Here is a 17244-nt window from a genome sequence, read left to right as displayed (position 1 = left end):
TTTAAATGTTAAACCAATTTTATATTCCTAGGATAAATCCCAGCAGGTCTTGGTGTATTATTTCTTTTTACTGTTTTAAATACTTTAAAAGAATTTAGGTACTTCAGAAGTCACCCAAAATTATTGAGGCTTTTAAAAATGAAAAGTCTTTATAAACTAATAATCAAAAGTTATGCAAGCAGTCTGGGCCTAGATCACCTCCAAACCTGTGATTATAGTGTGTTAGACCAATATCCTGGAAGTAGAATCCTGTTTACCTAAAAGTATCATTTTTAAGTCTTTTTAAAATACTGGCTACATAATCCAGTTGATGACACAGGTAACTCTACCATCCCAGGGCAAAAAATTTAGATAATTCATATTTATACAATGTAATAATCATGTTGCAATGTCACAAAAATCATTAATACATGTTTAAACATTTCGAAACGATTGAACTGAACATTTTCGGGGCCAAAGTTTAAAAAGGCAGAATAGGTGATGAACTTATCCTTATAAAAATTATCCTACATCCCTAAGTAAATAATAAAATAATGATAAAATAGTTATTTGTATTGATTTTGGGGGATTTCTGGATTCATGACAAAAAGACAAAACCATTTTATAGATCAAGAAAATAGGCCTCCAAGAGGCTTGATAAATTTCCAACAACATATCGCTCTTCTGTCATAGGACTAATGATTAAGCCCTGGTCTTTGGGGTGCCTGGGTGGCTCAATCAGGTAAGCATTGGACTCTTGATTTCAGTTCAGGTTATGACCTCGGGGTTGTGAGATGGAGCCCTGCTCTGCACTGGGCGTGGAGCCTGCTTGAGATTGTCTCTCTCCCCGCCACCTTCCCTCTATAAGAACAAAACAAAAGCCCCCAAAACCCCCAAACACAAACCTGGTCTTTATGACACAGGGGTATTACTGTGAAAGAGCAACTGGGTATAAATAAGGTATTTCTGCTTTTATTTTGCTGTTTTTAACCTAGAAATTATCCAGTGAGTTTGTAAACTTTTATTCTTATACAACTTACTGTCCTAGTATAACATAGCACTGTGCCCTGATAAGTAATAGTCTGTATTTAATAAATCTTAGTGCCCATTAGGATGTTTTCCAAAGTACCATAGTACTTGCCTTATAAGTGTATTTTAAGTTAACCATCAAGGAATATAAAGATTACAATTGTTTTTCTCTATAAAACTAGGCCCAGGGTTCATATTCCTGCATGTAGCTTATATGAATGAATTCATAACATAAAGATTTTTAAAAGTGATTTAATTCATACAGCTCCAAAATAACCGGTTCACATTTTTTATATTTCAGCTCTCGTACCTTGACTGTCATTTATAAAATTTGTTTTTTAGTTGTTCATTCATTATTCATTCATCAATCACTAACTGGCACAGTCTTATGCATCTGACTATGTGGCTGTGAATCTGATCTAGAAAAAGTTGTTACGATGAAATTATCTAATATTTCTTCCAAAGTTTTGTAGTAGAAACTTTCTTTATGATGTTCGATTTTTTCACCTATTTTGAAATTACTTTGATTTCTCACTACTTTTCTTTCCTTTTTTTAATTTATTATTATTATTTTTTTTTTTTTAGCTTTGCAAGAAATAGATAACATCAAGGACATCAGGAGTGGGAGAGATTGGACTGGGAGACTCAGCAGGTCAGGACTTTTGCATTATCATTTGCTATCATTCTCTTGCCGTCAATTCTAGAGTTCTCAAGTCTCTTGCCACTTGTTTATTTCTTGGACATGCTTACTTGGTATGTTCTCAGTTTTGCAAATCATGACTAACAGCTTTATATGAGAAGTCCAGCATTTGGGTATCATATTTTTAGAATTTGAAGATTAAAAAAAAATTCAAATAAATTTTCAGGACTAGAAGAAAATTTTTTACCTAATAAGTTATATAAATACTCTGATTTCTATTGTTCTCACAGAAATTGTTCTTGAATGACGATTTCTTAATAACTTCTCCAGAATCAAAACTTTAAACATATAAAATGTTATTAAGGAATTCTAGTAATATTAAGTGGTTGTAATAACACTTGGGTCATGAAAATCGTTTCCTTTCTTTTCTGCTACATTCTCTGGGCTTGGATCTACCTCTAAAAGCTCTTGACACTTTAGAGTCAATCTGTTTGCTTACACTAATTTTAACTACTGAATGTTGACTACCATGTGTAAAATGAAGGTTGATTAAAATACAATTTCTATGTAAATGGAAAGATCTCGACTGTCAAAGGGTCTACTATGAGCATTTGTCACCATTGTGAAAAGTTTAGAGTTAGTCACATTCCTCAGTAAGCTGAAGCCACACCGGCCTTTGGGGTCTGCATTGCCCTGAGTGTCCCCATGAGTGACTAATGGGTTCGTGTTCATCTCCTGCTTCAGAGCCATCTCCCAGTTGTCTTGAACAGTGATTACATCTCTCAGTACAATTGCTTAGTTATTTATAGAAGCTTGGGGATCCTTTACCTCTCCGTCACGCCTATCGCATCCACAACTCTCCTGGAGTTTAACTTAACGCCTCCCTATCCAGGTTTTCTTATAGAGCAACTTCCACTGGGTTTTTTGTTTTCATCACACAGAGGGTTAGATGCTTTTGTCCTTCAGTCTGATCACATCTCTTTTAGTAAAAAAGGTTATTCAGAAAGGAGCTAAGCTTAAAGTTCTGCCTGGATGATTCAGGGATTTCGTTATTTCTTAGCATTAGCATTAGAGACCAGACAGATTATTATTGTTATGTATTGAGAGAACACCAGCCTCCAGCTTGAAGGAGAGATAATTTCAAGTATGTCTTGATGCAATGCATATGCTCAAGTTTCTGTTCTTGGCTAACTTAGGTAAGAGTCCTGCAGAAAAGTTGTATTTAGAATATGTTTAACTGATCGGGTTTGTGAGTGTGACTGCACTGATTCTTGCAGCTTTGAGATTTCCTTTGGACAATACTTTCATAAAGAGTTTTCTGGTGGTAAACATTTCCAAATGTTCAGTTGATAAATATTATTAAACTAAACATTAAAAAAAAATAAATTGAAGCCCAAAGTGGTAGGTTTTCTTGGCATCCAGCTGAGATGTAAGTATTGACCTTAAATTGAATATACTTGTTGAGTTTTGCATGTTTGGAAGCAGAATCAAGAAGGAAGGGACAAATATCTCACAGAGCCCAGAGTCTTGGTAGAATCCAATCCGGTCTACCTATTTTGCAAACCTAAATTGCCACCCACTGTCATATGAAATAGTAACAGAGGTAATTCTGTGTTTCTTGACATGATGCAGGCCCTACTGAATTTTGCTGCCTTACAGATTATGGAATACATACACACAACATTGTGCACACACATAAAAATATCATTTGCCATGTCCATCAATTTATAATTTATAGAAAATACAATTGATACTAATACTTGACTTTGGATTGTACTGATATTTGAAGAAATCAAGAACTTTAAATTTTTTGTTTTTTTTTTTTTTTTTTTTTTTTGATTGTTGTTTCTCTGGAGAAGGTTCCTATTCAGGTGGATGTAATGGAAAGATGATTATTCATTCTTTCTTTCATTCATGCAACAGAAGTTCTTATGCTCCTGAAGCTTTTATTCTAGAGGAAGAAAACATAAAGTGAAGATTTAAATATCTAGTTGGCCCTTCAACAATGTAGGGGTTTGGGGTGCTAACTCCCCATGCAGTTGAAAATCTGTATATAATTTTTGACTCCTCAAAAACTTAACTAATAGTCTACTATTGACCAGAAGCCTTACCAGTACCATCGGCAGTCAACTAACCCATATTTTGTATGTTGCATGTATTATATACTGTATTCTTACAATAAAGTAGGCTAGAGGAAAGAAAATGTTATTAAGAAAATCATAAGGAAGAAAAAAATACATTCATAGTACTGTACTGTAAAAAAAACCTATGTATAAGTGGACCCATGCTGTTCAAACCCACGCTGTTCAAGAGTCAACTGTATATGTTAATGGGGAAATATACTAAGAAATAAATAAAGCAGAGTAAATAGAGAATGATGGGAGACTATTTCAGATATTATGTCTGAGGAAGGTGTTTTTGCTAAGGAGACTATGAAACACAAATCTAAGTGGAGAGAGGGAACCAAATAGATATAGATGGGTGAAGAGACACTCCTTATACTTGGTATATTGAAAGGTTGCCAAGAAAGGCAATGTGGCAGGGAAAGATTAAGGAGTGGACAAGTAAGAGTTGAGAATGTGAAGGATGATGTGGTACCTATCATAGAAAGCCGGGTAGATCGAGGTAGGACCTTGACTGTCATTCTGAGTGAGATGGGAATTGTTAAAGGGATTTTAGCCAATAAGGGACATCACGTGGCTCACATGTTTTAAGGATCACTCAGACTTACTGGGTATATGTAAAAGATTTTAAAATTTTCTCTTTAGATACAGAATATAAATTATGAGTGAAAATAGGCTTAAATTAACAACAATGAGGGCAACATTATCTGATCAGGATATTGACTGATGATTGTGTTCCAGGAGCTAATGTTAAATAGTGCAGCTCTCATTTTTCTTTTCCATGTTCTTAATTTGCATAATTCTTTTGAATTTGAATCATGTTTTTTGGCAGTGTATAATAACTTATTGTTTTATAATAGGGACATTAATGACAATGATATGTAATATTTAAAAATTATGTGCATCTGATTGTTGCTTTGCCTACTGATTTTCCCATTTGTTTGTCATTTATAATTTCAACCAAAACTACATAGCCTTGTATAAGTCCACAAACAAGTCATGAATTTTACCTTCTATTTGTATGGGAAGATCCTTGAAATTATGTCATAGTTTTATTACAATTATCACATGATCTATTAGACTATGTACGAAGAGGAAACATGGAGTATATATTAAAAAAAAAAAAACTTAGTATGATTTAGAGGGCATAAATTCTGGAACCAGTTCTGAAACTTAGCAGCTGACTTGGGGTCTTTGACATGTTTGCCTAGAAGTGATCAACACTGCTTCTTGTGGGAGAAGCATACTGTTACTGTTATCTCTGCAATTCTTTTGCAGTTGTTAAGCCAGTGTGTACATACTAGATGGTAAATAAAAATGGTTGAATTAAGAGTCATCTACACTAGAAGTGGCCATTTTTAATATAAATGGGAAAATAAGGGAGATTATTTCATATAAATAACAGAGGAAAATCTCCATATTTTCATAAAAATTATCAGAGAAGATACTGTTGATACTTTGAAGGAAGAGTTGTTTCTAAAATTATCCTTACTGTCCTGTAAAAGATCAAAGTGAGTATGAAAAAAGGAATTTAGGGGTTGCCTTCTGTTATCAGTCTTGTGGCAGCATTTTCCAGCTGCCAAATAATGGTTTACTATAAAGTTTTCAAACCTTTAAATCAGTACATTAATACACTATTTTAAAACTATAACTAAGCTTGTATCTTAGCTTAGATTTCCATCATTTGGCTCTCAGAATATTCATGCAACAAATATATATATATATATAATTTGAAAATTTTTATTCTAAATTCTTTCCTTTTTAATTATAAGAATCACTTTTATGATTAAATGAGAAATAAATAAATAATTTTTTGAATTCTATATTGAAGGAGAGGACATGCTTACCTCAACTTCACATAGACACCTGCAATTCTCCTTGAACCTGGGGGTGATTCAGGTCCTTTTCTGCCCCAGGCAGTGGAGGAGGCTTTCCTTCTCCCAGAAGGGCCAGTTCCTCCACCTATGCTTACGCCTCACTTCTTTTCAGCAGTTTCAGAAATGCTGATTCTTTGCCTAGTAGCTTCAGCTTCTTTATTTGGAAGCTTTAATATTTACAGGTGCTCAAGTTTCCCACCTTAAAATAAATAAATTGACAAAAACTTCCCTTTGATCCTACTTCTTCCTGCAGCTACCACTCCCTTCATATACATTTTTCCCTCAAGTTTCAACTTCCTGTCTCCGTTTTCTTTCTTCCCACCCACTCCCCAATCCTCTTCACTTCTATCACGCCAAGTCTTGCTAAGGTATCAGTTACTTCCATCACACTAAATCCAAATGACAATTTATAGTCATTATCTTATTTGGTCCTTGAGTTCATTCAACCGCATGAATGACTCTCCATCCCCCATCACACTTTTTTTTTTTTAAAGAATCTTTTCTCTTTGCTTTTTGATGAGAATGAAATCTGTTTTGTTCTCTACTATAACCCTAACACACCTTTCAAAGTGCTTTGCTTATAGCACATGTTGAATGAATTTAGATTGACGATCCAATACTAAATATTATAATGTGAGATATAATGTCATAAAGACTACACAAGAGCTACAGTGTAACATTCTACGAGGGTTCATAGGGAAGAGAAAGAAAGTTTCCTAGGCAAGAGGGTACTTCAGCTGGGTCTTAAAGGATGCATGTGATTTTCCTAGCAGAGACGTTAGATACAGGGGGAGGGGGGAGGATGGCCTGGTATATATTTAAGGTCCTGCTGTCTGAAGTGTCTCTTTGGGCTTGAGTAAGTTTGCATGTAGCACAAGGAATACAAAAGGGGAAAAATGACTATAAAGATGTGTTGAGCTCTTTACAACATAAAGAGACTTTACAATTCCAAGTCTATAAAGAGGACTTTGACTCTTACTTTGCTGATTTCACTTTTAATTCAACATGACTTGGGAAGTTATTGAAAATTTTTGCTGATTTGTTTAGAGAATGTGGGTGATGATTAGGTCTGTGCCTCGTATTAATTAATTAATATGGTGGCAGTAAGAGGTTGACTGAAAGGGGAGAGGTTACAAGGGGGAAAGAGGAGACCAACACCGTCATCAAGCAAGAGATCCAGAAAGCCAGGGCCTAGATAAAAACACCTGGGGACAGCTACAAGCAGAAATTCAAAGGTGGGATCAATAGCTTTTGACTTACTAGAACAATAAGGGATGAATTTAAATCTTGAGTAACTGAAATAACAGTCATGCAAATTGTGGATGTGGGAAATCCACAAAGGTAGTTGTTTTACTTATTTATTTATATTTTTATTAGTGGAGAGACGCAGATTGTTTTGAGAGTCTTAACATTTAAGATGCCAGTGTTGATATATTGAAGAAGTATCCATGCACAGATTCTGGAACATGGCAGGAAAGTTGAGGATGAAGCTATATGAATTTCAACTTGACAGGAAAAGTTTCCTCTTCTGTGGAAGAAGGGCAATCCAGGCTGAGGGAATACCCTGAAAGACTAAGGGTCTGAATATCATGTGGAAGTTTGAAGAAAATCAAATGGAATAGTCAAAATACAAGAAACTCTGAAGTTTGAATTGTAGTTCTGCTGCTTGACAAGCTATGTGGTTCTGAAGTTGGCTTTGATTTATTTATTCATTTATTTATTTTTAATCTCTGCACAGGCCCAGCCTGAGTGATCTACAAATAGTAAACACTAAATAGGCTTTATAGGCTCAATAGAATATAATCATTTCTGAATTGTGGAATTTTTCTTGAAGTATTGAAAATTGTTTCAGAGTCCATTCGATTGTTCTTTCATTCATTCACTCTTTCATTCATTCATATATTCTTACTGAGTCTTAACCTGTGGCAGGCACTTTTTTATTTATATTGCCTGACTTTTTCTCCATCCCATACTTGACTAGAATTTTCCCTGGTTGAACTGACCATGTTATTCTCTGTCAGTTACAGGAAAAAGACTGATTTAGATCTTGTCTCTTGATGGCATCATGCCGTTTCCACAACTCAGACCGAGTCTCCTCTTCCTCAAGTTGGTTGGAGTAGCTATAAAAGGAAGTGATGGAGAATGTTGTTTTTACTTGCACAATAACAGGAAGTACGTTCATTGTGCTGATTCCCTGTAGACACATCGAGTAAAATATTTAACTCACGAATGATTTAAATCATCCTCCTTAACGGTAGTTAAACACGCCGATGTTATAGAGATCTGACGAACATAACTATTATCATATGACTACTGAGAAGTTTTTGGACAGAAGTGCCAGCTAGAGGAGGGGAGCCCTATCCCTGAATGCTGAATGAGTGCTTGCCTGGGGTGTCCCCAGGAACAAGAGCTGACACAGGTGTTCAGCACAGTTGCTTCCTGCTTCCCATCAAGAAAGATGGGGGGTTCTTAGCACTGCTGGTTTGTGGCACTCAGCATATTTGGCAAGCAGTCAGCCCTGGCTGTGGATTTCCCTGGGGAAAATAAAAGCCACAGGGGAGTCATCAGTGTGACCTTCTGCTGCGTAGTTGGCACACAGTTGCACCACAGGAAGGCTTTCAGTTGTCATTTTCTGAACGAGGAGATATCAGGTGCTGATGGAGCCTCCCCATTCAAGGTGGAAAGTAGAGGAGGAAAAAAAAAAATATTGGGCAGAATCTTACCAAATAATTCCCAGTCATGAAGCTTAACACCAGCTGATCTGATGATAAAAGGGATTTTTTTTTGGGGGGGGAGAGGGAGTTTCTTTGGTTCTGTAAGCACAATTATAAGCTTTTCTATTTAAGTCTGACCCATCATATTGAAATGCTGTCACTAGTATCATTAGCAAGTAAAGTGTTGATAACATAGTCAAATGCACAGCAGAGTTCTGGCTCTTAAGTGTCTGGACTAACTCCCAATATTAGGAATAGGAGTCAAACTGCCATCACTTTTCCTGTGCTAACAGACGCCCTGCCATTAGCAGTCTGAAGGCAATTTTAATAGAATACATAGCCCTGCTGAGTTGGTCTCAAAAGATAAATAAGCAATGCAGAAAAGAAGCTTTTGTTTAAAAGTAATTATTTAAACTATGCATTACAGGTAATTTTCTTTTACCAGTAAGGCAAATGCTATCAGAATTTCAATAATGATTTGGTGCCACTTATCTAAATAACGCGATATTGTCATTTCTAAGAGTTAAAGCATCGCTTTATTTTCACTTACATACAAAATGAGGGTGAATTGGATTCAGGTATCCTGTGCATGTGTTTTACAGTTTATATTACATTTTTTTTGGGTGAACAGTGTTGTATTCTTAGACAGATTTATGGAAATGTAACAAGCTGGTGATAGAGTTCTGGGAACTGCAGACTTGACTTCCAAACACAGATTAGAACAGGAGGGCAAAGAACATCTTTTTATTTTTCCTTTGCTGTCAGAAAGGAAATCACATTTCAGCCTTTTAAAAACTCTTTTAAATAAGATGCTTGTACATAAACCACAGTCACAAGGGTATAATAAATGTGTGTATGGATCAGAGGAACCAAAGCTTTGTTTGCCAAAAGGTAAAAATCTCAGAAAGCTTTTTTAGAGTCTATTTGGAAACCATTTAAACCACCACCTTTCCTTTCCTTCTTAATTGTGACACACTGGCCTGAAATCCTTAATATAGAATTAGCTCTGGCCTCACAGTAGGCAGAATAAAACGTGCTTATGTAAGTGTGATGGAAGGTGCATCTGGAAGCTTCTATTTCCAACTGCCATCCAGGAGAAAGGTATGCAGGATGTGCTTTAGAATATAGACAGACCTCAGTTCAAATCCTACTCAAATCCCAAGCTGAGTTTTTTTCCCCATAATATATCACCTTAGACTAGTTATGTGTCTTCTCCAAGTCTGTTTTCTCAGCTCTAAAATGGGGTAATACTAAAACCAACTTTGTATGATTATTATCAGGATGAAATGAGATAATAGATGTAAAACATGTGGGATGTTCTGCGGCATAGAGGAAGGACTGAAGAAATGTTTCTTTTCCTGTTAAGGATCTTTTAACAAAATTTCATCCATGTTATATGTGCTAGGAGTTGAGATAAACGTGTTGACCAATAAAGTCTAACGTCAGACAAATATGTAAGCAGATAACTGTACTACTGTGTGCCAGTTGTAATATTGGTTTGGCACTTGGGGGCATGAAGGGTGCAGGGCTTAATCTTAGCCGTGGGAAAATTACTGTAGAATCTTGGTTTGTTGAGCTTTCAAAGTGAAGATGCTAAGCTATATACTTCTATCCTGAGCTGTTGTGATCAAAGGCAACCATTTTTTTGGAGTGATTTTTCCAGCTCTTTGTTCTTTCTGTTCTTCTTCCTTTACATTTATGTAAACCTTTTCTTTGATTTTTAGCACCATGGTTAGGTAATATCTATAGTCAGAGAGAAGATGTAAACATAAATCAAGCACTCAAACGCTGCTCAGCATCTGTCCTAAAATGATACGGGAGAAGAGATAAAAACACAGGCTTTATTCTCATACATTGCTAATTGGAATGAAAGTTGGTACAAATCCTTTGGACAAGAATTAGGTAATATTTAACAAATTTACATATACATACAATTTGACCCAACAATCCTATTTCTAGGAATTTATCCTGAAGACACACCTTCAACTGTATGAAAATCACAAGCTCGAGGTTATTGATTGTGGCATTGTTTATAATTGTAGTATATTAAAAACTACCTAAATGCTCATGCATAGGAGAGTAGCTGAATATACGTGCTAATACACAATGGTATCTCCATATGATGAATTACCATGTAATCATAAAAAGTGTGAATAAATATAGAGTAATTTTTCAGGCTATACTGCCAAGTATAAAAGGTACAGAAGTACACTACCTAAAATGAAAAGGAAGTAAAAAAATATACATATATATGCTAATGGGGGCAAACAGCTAGGGAAGATACACTAGAAACTCATGAAATTGGTTACTTACATAAGAGTTTGGGTTCAACAGATGGGGACTGAGAAATAGGGTAGATCGGGTGATATGAGTGCTATCTATCCATCTATCTATTTATTTTTGTGTAGTTCTGATTTTTGGAACTGTGTTAATGTTTCACATACTCAAAAGTAAATAAATAATTAAAATGAACCAGGGTGTTCAGGGAGCCCCACATGAAAAACAAACAAACAAAAATATCTAGCAAACTTAACTATATTTGTAAGAATTACAAATGAATGGGGTGGGGAGAAAAGAGCTAATTTAAGTAACTTTGCCAAACTGATTTTATACCCTAAGATTAAAAAAAAAAAAAGTAACTATTGTACTCCAATTAGAAAATTTGTTATCACATGATATAGATTAATGATTCTGTTTTTTGTAGGGGTCAGAGTTAACATTTCTGAAGCTGCCTTAAATGTGTCGTAGGATTGTGGATAGTGATCGCTATTTTTCTCACTGTAAAAGAAAAGAAGAGGGCTAGAACAAACCCTGTGGTGTTGAATTGGAATATGAGATATCAATAGGAACTCATGGTATGTGTGTGTATATATATTTATATATATATATACATTCAAAGTATGTATCACAGATATACAGACATAAAAATAAAGAAATGTGTGTGTGTGAGTGTGTGTGTGTGTACTTGAACTTATATATCCTCTACCACTATCTACTGAGAGGCCTAGAAGCAATAATAACCTCAATAGTGATGAGCACAATTAGTACCTAGATTTTGGTTTCTAAATACCATTCTCAAATAAAAGAAACCAATAATCCTTATAGAAGGGGATGTTTCTACGGCTAGAATAGGAAAAGTATATGATGAGAAACTGGAACATCTTGTGGTGCAAGAAAGGAAGGAAAGACTATAAAGTGATGGAAATGCGTTGAAAAGACACATGAGCCAACGTGAAGTGGCTCCTGATGGCCACATCTAGGACATTTGAGCCAGAAAAAATCATGGTTTTTTGAATTATACTCAGTATAGTTTGTGATACTATAAAAAGGGTTGAGTAAGTAAATAAGTGTGGGAGAGAAAAAACTCTTTTATAAGAGTAGACTACAGTTAATAACTATAGAAAATGATGGAAATAGAAAATCACCATCTGGTAAACACCACAGTAATAATCTTTTCAGTAAGAGTCACCACTAGATAGTTAATTAGTGGTGAAAATATGATGATAAATAGGATACTTACATAGTGTTAAAATATCTCCTCTTAAAATGCATATTAATTACAAAAGTGAACATAGTAAATTTTCAGTGGAAGAACCTGGCAGGCACCACATAAAACAAGCAAAGTCAACATCACTAGTAATGGGATGTATTGGCATCATGTGCCACTCCTATGATTCACTGATAAGGGCACGAAAAATCGTTCCTGTCATGTTCTTGCCATAAATGCATAATAAGAATTTTATCATAAGGAAATATCAGACAACTCAAATTAAGGGATATACTATAAAATAACTCAGCAGTATTCTTAAGAAGTGTCAAAGTCATGAAACACAAAGATGAGAAATTGTCTCAAATAGAAAGAGACTAAGAAGACGTGACAGCTAAATATTGGCTCATGGGCCAAGAAAGGACATTAGTGTAAAAAAAAAAAAAAAAGAAAGGACATTAGTGGGACAGTTGTTGCCATCTCAATAAGGTCTGTGGATCAGCCAGTTGTATTGTATTAATGTTAATTTCTTGGCTTTGGTAATGGGACTGTAGTTTTGTAAGATGTTAATATGTGAGGAAGCTGGGAACTCTAGTATTTTTGCAATGTTTTGTAAGCATGAAATAATTTCAAAGTGAAATACTAAATTGAAAAAATAAAAAATATAATGTATGCCTTAAGTAAGATGTATGCATGTATTATCCATCCTTCTTTATTATCATAAAGAGTTTGCTGTCTAAGAGGGTAATCACTAGCCTCTAAGAAGAAAGGAAAAATTGTAATAGAGTGACAAGTACGTAGCATTGTGAATGGGGTCTTATTCTGTTAACTGGCTCTGTCACACACTGTGTAAGCCTTGAGGGTACTTACTATGTCTTTGCATTTGCTAGTCTATTTTCCAATAAAATAGAGATAATGATCTTAGCAATATGGTTTCTAATTATTCACACCAATGGAGGAGAGCAAAAATGTCAAGTATGGAGCCCAACGACAATAATTTTAAGCACTCAAGTGAAGATCAAGATTTAATGTCAATGAAGGACCAAGTGTATTCTGGTAGGTATAAAACTCCACCTTATGAAAATATTTCCAGGGACAGTAGACAGAGCCAATGTATTCAGTTCAGTGGATGTGTGTGAAGAGATCGGTAATCAGACAAAAGCTAGAAAGGGGGCAGAGACACAGTACTCTGAGCAGCCAGTCGGTTGGACTCTGAGAGTCCAGATTCTTACGTTAGACGCAGGTCTGGTGACTCACATCTCCCCAAGCTTGATGGTTCCAGTGGGGTGGGGACAGTACTCATGAATGCTCTGTGGCAGCATTAAAGGACTAGGGTGAGGGAACAATAGCAACGTAGAGTTGCACAGAGTTCTATATAGATTGTTTTCACACATTCATATTCAAAAATTTCATGTTCCACGTTGTTACAAGATGTAGGCAGAGAAATCGATTTCATTATCTATGTTTTTATAGATGAAGAAAGTCAGATTCAGTGTTTCCATAATCATATAGCTAATAAGTACAGAAAGGATTTGTACTCTAGACCAGGGTGTTCACCTGAGTTTATGAAACTCCTTCTAGCATCAGAGACCCCCCCATATTTACATGAAATTCTTGTATATAAGATTTTTCAGGCGCATTTTTTTTTATGAGGAAAGGGTACAGATCACTTGATTCTATCAGATCTTCCAAAAGGGTCTGTGACTTAAGATAAAATATAGATTTTCCTTCCACACTAATGCACAATATAGAGTGGAAGTATTTTTGGGACTTGGGAATACATAAGTCTTATAGTGCCTGTACTCAGGAAGCATCATTATCAATAGCGTTTAACAGAGTGGTTGTAGGACTTGCCCAGAATCCCAAGAGTTAGTGCCAGAAATAAAACCAGAACTCCAGTTGCTGACAGCCTGGGAAGTGATTATCCTATTGATCCCTTTTATGAGTTATGAATTGTCTTTGATGCAGATGGTTCTTTGATAGTCCAGCACGAACCAGGAAGACTGGAGGTCTGCTTCTCAGGCTGGGTACCACTCCGGGGAGGAGCCAAGTTCTGCTGCTCTATTGAGGCATTAGTTAGTATTTTGAGCATTAGGGTGGTTTGAGTAAAATTCTGTAGATTGTTTGAAAATCCTGGGGAGAGAGGGGCAATAGTACAATTGTCTTACCTATGTAGAATGAAAAGCAGATTAAATTGGGCCGAGGCCTTGGGGTGAGTACGCACTCGAAAGCCTCTCCCAAGTTTTAGCTTCCTGAATTCAGCTGGAAGTTGAATCTGAATTAATTGGAGACGTTCCTTCTGTCCAGCAGCAGTACACTCTTTCCTTCAAAGAATATGTTAAATGATGTCAGTCTTTATGTGACTTTGACAATTGCCAAAAGTTAATAGGATCTGCTAATATACACAAATACTGTCCCATTGTCCCTATCTAAGAGTGTGTGTATTGCCATCACGGAGTAGATCAATTTTTTTTAAAGTATTTAATTCTTTACTATTAGAATCAGAATCCCTTGACTATTACATATATTTGATTTCCAAACCCAGGATTTATGAAAGACTTAATATTTAGACTTATTATAAAAACCATGTAAAATTTCAAATTTCATTTAATCAGTAACGATTTAGAGAGTAATACAGAATCTAAGAACTAGATAATGCTTATCGAAGTCACTGATTTTTTAAACAAGGAACTGGGGCTCCGAGAGGTTAAATTTTGCATCATTTTACACAGTTAATAAGTGACAGAGCCAGAAAAAGAACCCAGATTTCCTGATTCCTGGCTCAGTTTTCATTCCACTATGGCATGGTGCCTCATGACACGTATGAGCTTCGAGCAAAATTGTGTTTGTTGAAATGCATGAAAAGTGTTGTGGATCTTTTGATGATGTTTTGTGGAGGGAATGAGGTCATTCTGTCCTTGATATTTTTTCTTAGTTGTGCACTAACATTAAGTTAATAATTTTTATCTACCTTAAATTTATAAAGTTCTATTTTTTTGTTCTCAACAATCTGTCTATAGTTTTAGAAAATATCTTCTTGTCTCAGAATAAATACATGCATGCCTTAGAGTTGCTAGCACTTAAGTTGTTCACCCATTAAGTGACTAATCTAAAAGATCACCTCTCTCGTTAGGTGCACCGGATTGCAAATATCTTTTGATAGTATTGCAGTGGTAGTGTAGGGATTTGCAACTGGCAGGCAGGAATTGAATTGCCATCATTTGGCTTTAGCAGGAGTTAGAGTCTTGTCTCCAACATAAGCATGAGCCAAGGTACTGTCTCCTTTTTTCTAATTTTAGTTGGAACCATTGGCACTGATCTTACCTAGACAGACTAGTGTTATTTCTACCCAGCACAATCTGCTGGCATGGGCTCTATTCCAAGCCATGCATTTGAACTTCTCCCCCTGGTTTACCAGAGATATGATTGGATGTAGAGGACAGTAGCTTTCACCTTTTTCATTAGAAGGCATTCTTTCAGACATAGAGATTCTAAGTTTAATGGGTTCACTATATGACTCAGAATTGGCTGTTGTGACCGAAAATTGCAATATGCTTTAATTGTAGGTCATGAAATAATTACTCTGACATTTTGGTTCTGGGATATGGGTATTGATATGTTTAACTGTTCAAGGTAAGAATAAAGATGAGAAGTGATGTCTGCTTTCCAGCCCTCACTTGTTCTCTACTGGAGCAAATGACTTGTACAATTGTCCTGTCATGAACTCCAGTCATGGGCATCCATCCCTGCTGGCATCTCTCACAACCTCAGTCACCCTGGCCCTGCTGTGGCTCCCATCTGCATCCCTTTATCACAGCCATCAGGGAGACCCCTTCAGGCCGTCAGCATCTTCCCTCAGCTAATTTCCATACTATGGACGGTCAAACAGGTTATCACAGCCTCTGGAGCCTTGACCCTGTACGCAGCCATCCTGTACCCTTTTATCCCTACTTCAGTTTGTCATGGGATTGCTGCAAGGTTGCTGACTCACAGAGTGCCATTTGGGAAGCCAGCCACAAGTCCTCATTTTGCTCAGAGCTTAAACAGAAAGGGATTTCCACTGTGTCCCACCCCAGCCTCTTCAGTCTAGACGTGCCCTGTGGCAGTAAGAGCGTAGAGCCCTCACATTAGCTTTTGAGGCCTCTTCCTGCTGTGACTCTAACTTCTCCCTAAATTAAAAGAGCCCCAAACACCCAAATCTTTTGCTATTACGCATGAATAGTAATTTTCCATATGTGAAAGCAGAAGATATTTTTTCTCTGGTTCCTTGTGACCCAGATGAGAAAGACTATACATGGAATGGGGAGAGTAAATGCATCAGGTTACGATTTCATATATCATCACACTGGGGACTCAGTGATAAATAGAAAAGATACAGACTGCCCTCCTGGGGGGCTTACAGTGAGCTCACATGGAATTTATTAGTTTTTGTTAGTCTTCAAAACAGTAGATATAAACACGTCCACAAATAGAGGGATTCTGATAAACAGCTAGACAATATGTTTTAATCTTATGCAGGGGAAGGCTTTGAAGTGTATATCACATCCTGAAGATCTGGTTGAAAAATAGCAAATCATTATCCAAGTGGAAAGGAATGTCATAAATTTGAGTCACGACTCTTCTCTCTCTCTCTCTCTCTCTCTCTCTCTTTCTTTTTTCCCGCCAAAATTTTTCTGTTTCCCTTTTGGGTAGATGATCTGTGTTCCCTTACTGCCATATCCTGTTGCTAACTTTTGCTTAGTTTTCAACTGTGGTTAAGATACCCTCTTACAATGTGAGCTGCCTAATAAGACTGATAATAATGAATAATAATCATTAAACACTTAGACCTTGGTTTATGTGGTAGCCCTTAGGGAGAGTTATCACTTTTGTCCTCATTTTACAGATGAGCAAGTTGATGTAAATAGAGTGCAGGCGATCCAAAAGTGCATGAAAAGAGGGCAGACCAGGACCTTATCTGACACCAAATTCTGAATCCCTATCATTTAGGAATTGTATACAGTTTCAAGTAACAAACCTGAATGACATTGGTTTGGACAAGAGAGGAGTTTTTATTATTATTATTTAAAATAAACCATAAATTTTCCTTTGTCCGTGGTCTCCTCTGTAGTTATGTTTATTAAAATATACACATGCATAGATCTATGACTCCTAAATGGAATATTTTCTATAGAATCTTAAGCAAATATTTAGCACAGACCTGCCTAGGAGGGGGTGTTAAATTAATCTGGAAATGAGGAACTGAAACATCACCTAAGTTCAGAGACAGTCAGCGGTCTAAACCCCATCTCCGCCTTCAAAAATGCTGACAAATGGTTAGTTATTCAGATAGAAATGCTTTCCTTTAGGTTAGAGCGTTTTGAGTTGTAGATTTTCCTCTCTGTGCCTGTTGGAA

At 36.2% G+C, this 17244-nt stretch overlaps 1 protein-coding gene across 9 annotated transcripts in view; it reads left to right on the top strand.

The window, feature by feature from the left end:
* The window catches only part of SOX5 (SRY-box transcription factor 5), a 960947-nt gene that overhangs the window by 325494 nt on the left and 618209 nt on the right, over positions 1-17244 (top strand). For all 9 annotated transcript variants that reach the window (XM_034644599.1, XM_034644605.1, XM_034644606.1 and 6 more), the window contains one exon: positions 1594-1660. The gene's annotated coding sequence lies outside the window, so the exon portion shown is untranslated. The remainder of the gene's footprint in view (positions 1-1593; positions 1661-17244) is intronic.

Source organism: Ailuropoda melanoleuca, chromosome 16 (genome assembly GCF_002007445.2).
Source record: "Ailuropoda melanoleuca isolate Jingjing chromosome 16, ASM200744v2, whole genome shotgun sequence".
Taxonomy (NCBI): domain Eukaryota; kingdom Metazoa; phylum Chordata; class Mammalia; order Carnivora; family Ursidae; genus Ailuropoda; species Ailuropoda melanoleuca.
This window is presented reverse-complemented; position numbering and strand designations above follow the sequence as displayed.